A 4,313-nucleotide genomic window follows, 5' to 3' on the forward strand; every position below is an offset into this window, starting at 1 on the left:
TGTTTTGAAGCATTTTCATGGCTAATCTTGGCATTTTTCTGCGCGATGTGGATGGCACTCAGGGGATATGACCTCTTTATATAGGAGCCGTCCCTGTGTGGCCGGGCGTTATTTTTTTGATAAAAAATTATGGACCATTCACATTCGCCCATCGCGTGGAAATCAAGGCGATAGGGAAGGAGTCATAAAGGCGGAACGAGGAGCCAGGGCCGAACAATTATCCTCCCAGTATATAGTGAAGAACCAACCCTCCAAAAGCCGAAGACATAAGCCGGATACTGCATCATCGTTTGAAGGCCAGTTCGGGGGCTACTGAGGGAGTCCTGGATTAGGGGGTCCTCGGGTGTCCGGGCTGTTCGATATGGGCCGGACTGATGGCCCGTGAAGATACAAATTATAAGGCTTTTCCCCGTGTCCGGGTCGGACTCTCCTATGCGTGGATGACAAGATTGATGTCCGGATATGTAATTTCCTTCTTCCACGAACCGACTTTGTACAACCCTAGGCCCCTCTGGTGTGTATATAAACTGGAGGGTTTAGTCCGTAGAGGCTATCAGAATTCACATAGGCTAGACATCTAGGGTTTAGCCATTACGATCTCGAGGTAGATCAACTCTTGTAACCCCTATACTCATCAAATACAATCAAGCAGGACGTAGGGTTTTACCTCCATTAAGAGGGCCCGAACCTGGGTAAAACATCGTGTTCCCTTTGTCCCTTGTTACCTTCGATCCTCAGACGCATAGTTCGGGACCCCCTACCCGAGATTGGCCGGTTTTACACCAAAACTGACCTCGCCGCTGCCGCCCCTACCCGCAAGGCTCACCGCCACTCCCCCTCTGGCCTTCGCCCCGCTCGGCTCCTAGCCGCCGCCGTGGCCCTCGCGACGCCCTCGCCCCGTCCTCACCCACACCCCCTGGCCACCACTGCTCTGGCCACCTCCCCTGTGCGACCTAGCCCGGCCCCGACGCCTCGCAGTGGCCGCATCCCCCGAGCCCGCCACCACTCCCGCCCGCGCCCGACGCTCGCCCACGCGGCTGCGCCCGTTAGCGCGCCCGCTAGGCCCTGTGCCACTGACGACGGGCCCCACACCCCTATTTTGTAAAAGAAGAAAAAGGAAAAAAAGAAAAATGATTTTATTAATTAATTAACTTAATTCACTTTGTTTAATTAAACTAATTACATAATTAGTCTAATTAGAACTACTTAACTATCTAAGAGTATCATAGTGGGCCCCACTGCCCTGTTTGACTAGTCATTTGACTGTTGACATTGTGCTGATGTCATGCTAATGCAGTAACCTGTTTTGAATTAATTTAACTAATAATAATGTTAGAAAATCAAATAAAACTTAGAAAATTAATATAAAATAATCTATAGGTTAGATGGAAATAATTTATATATGAAAAATGATCAGAAAAATGAGACGAATCCGAATACGCTATCCACATATCTGTCACATGCCTCTAGCATGCTGAACATGGAACCGTCCCCTCTCATTCATTTATCTGAAAAATGCCAAACTTCGGGAAAACATTCCCAGATGTTTTCCCCTTCGTCAGTATCGTGTAGCACTGCGATAGGTCACCCCTAGCACTATGTGTGGACATGTCCTACATCTGTGTTGCATTCGTTTGCATTATATTTACTGTTTCTTCTCTCTAGTAGACCCCGAGACTGATGTTGCCCCTGTGATCGACTACGTCACCAACGACCCTTCTTCCTTTTCAGCAGAGCTTCCAGGCAAGCAAAGATCCCCTTGATCATTCTGATATCGCCCATTCAATTCTCTCTCATGCTTGCATTAGATTTTGCTACTGTATTTGATTGCTCCTATTCTGATGCATAGTCTGCTTTTCTAACCTACTTATCCTAAATTGCTTAGTATAGGTTGGTTAGTGATCCATCAGTGACCCCTCACCTTGTCCTTGTTGCCCATGCTTCATCATCCTGCCTCGATCAACAAGATTGATGTCCAGAGCCTGACACATCATCTAACCCCCTTTAGCTGTATGACTCTGCAGAGCTACTATGGAGTGCTGAGTGTGATACCTTGTAACGCACTCCTGATGATAACTATGTAGTGTAGCTAATCGGTCGTGGTTTATCGAGGGTGATTCCTCCTTCACCACTCCCAAGATGTCTCTGTCGTGCAACCCCTCAAGTGTGAACCATCGGGGGTGATTCCTCTTAAGTTCACCTTGACAATTACATCAAGTGTTCCATCGAGGGCGATTCCTCGGATTCCTCTAGATGTTATGGACACACGGTTACCTGGACTTTACTTGAGACCATTGTTGAAGTCGAGTCGGCCCTGAGGGGTACCCGCGAGTTGATGAGTAGTCGGGTTGACCTGGAGGGTACCCGCGAGATAATTATGAGGCACGGTCGGGCAGGTAGACCGCCCCAGTGAGAGGGTTGGGCCTGGGCCTTTCCGTATTTCCTCGAGATGGGGCGACGGGGTCACATGATCGTGAGTCTCTGCTCATCTCCACAAGCTCCCAATGCACTAAGGGTATGGGTATTTGATTTGAGTTGGCCACTGGCCTATACGCACTAACCGCCATGTGGGAACAATTATGGGCACTCGACGTCGTACATTTATTCCAAAAGCTCTGCCAGGCGTCTAGTTTAGCATTGCGGCACGGCTGGGCTAGCGCCATCCATGACAGAGGTGGTGCCTGGGCCCCCCTGCGCGCAACGACCCAGAGTGCAAAGGGCGATGGGCCCAAGACCCCAGAGCGCTTAGGATGTAGACCGGCGGGGACCTCTCTGCGGAGCCTAGGTAGTACTACGACGTGTTGATCTTCCGAGGCCGGGCATGACCCAGGAAAGTGTGTCCAACCAGAGTAATCAAGCGTGTTGGGTAACGTGGTGCACCCCTGCAGGGAAGTTTATCTATTCGAATAGTCGTGTCACGGTAATGGACGCTCGGAGTTGTATCCTAATCTATTACAACTAAAAATGGATACTTGAGATATGAGATGGATATGATGGTTCTGGGATTGCTTTATGATGACCCACAAGTAAAGGGGATTAGTCGTAGTCCTTTCAAAAAGTAAGAGTGTCGAACCCAACAAGGAGCAGAAGGAAATGACAAGTGGTTTTCAGCAAGGTATTCTCTACAAGCACTGAAATTGTCGATAACGAGTAGTTTGATAGCAAGATAATTTGTAACAAGCAAGTAACGGTAAAGGTAAGTAAAGTGCAGCAAGGTAGCCCAATCCTTTTGTGGCAAAGGACAGGCCAAAATGGTCTCTTATAATAGGCAAAGCGTTCTTGAGGGTACACAGGAATTTCATCTAGTCACTTTCATCATGTTAGTTTGATTCGTGTTCGCTACTTTGATAATTTGATATGTGGGTGGACTGGTCCTTGGGTGTTGTTCTTACTTGAACAAACCTCCCACTTATGATTAACCCCCTCGCAAGCATCCGCAACTACGAGAAAAGTATTAAGATAAAATCTAACCATAGCATTAAACATTTGGATCCAAATTGGTCCCTTACGAAGTACTCCCTCCGTCCGGGTTTGTTAGGCCTCTCAGCATCACAAGCATGTCCCCTTTTATAAGGCCCTACTTCGGAAAGGTGCATGCATGCAACCATTTCATTGGTTGCATTGAAAGCCATTGTTGTTGGTGCCATGGTTGGAAAATTAATACACTTCATGCGTGCTTTTTGATTGGCTACATGCATGTGAGAGAGTGCATTGGGAATGGAATGGAAGAATTAATGTGAGCAAATTACTATGTGTCTTGGTCTAAGAGAAGTTGTCTTTAGGCCTAATAAACCCGGACGGAGGGAGTAGCGCATAAACTAGGGTTTAAGCTTCTGTCACTCTAGCAACCCATCATCTAATAACTACTCCACAATGCATTCCCTTAGGCCCAAATATGGTGAAGTGCCATGTAGTCGACGTTCACATGACACCAATATGGGAATCACAACATACATATCATCAAAATATCGAACACATATCAAGTTCACATGATTACTTGCAACAAGATTTCTCCCGTTCCCTCAAGAACAAAAGTAACTACTCACAAATGATAATCATGCTCATGATCAGAGGGATATCAAATAGCATAATGGATCTGAACATATAATCTTCCACCAAATGGATCATATAGTAATCAACTACAAAATGTAATCAACACTACTAGTCACCCACAGGTACCAATCTGAGGTTCCCGTACAAAGATTGAACACAAGAGATGAACTAGGGTTTGAGAGGAGATGGTGGTGTTGAAGATGTTGATGGAGATGGGCCTCCCAAAGATGAGAGGGTTGTTGGTGATGATGATGGCTTCG

The sequence above is a fragment of the Triticum aestivum genome, chromosome 3D (assembly GCF_018294505.1).
Source record: "Triticum aestivum cultivar Chinese Spring chromosome 3D, IWGSC CS RefSeq v2.1, whole genome shotgun sequence".
Classification (NCBI taxonomy): Eukaryota; Viridiplantae; Streptophyta; class Magnoliopsida; order Poales; family Poaceae; genus Triticum; species Triticum aestivum.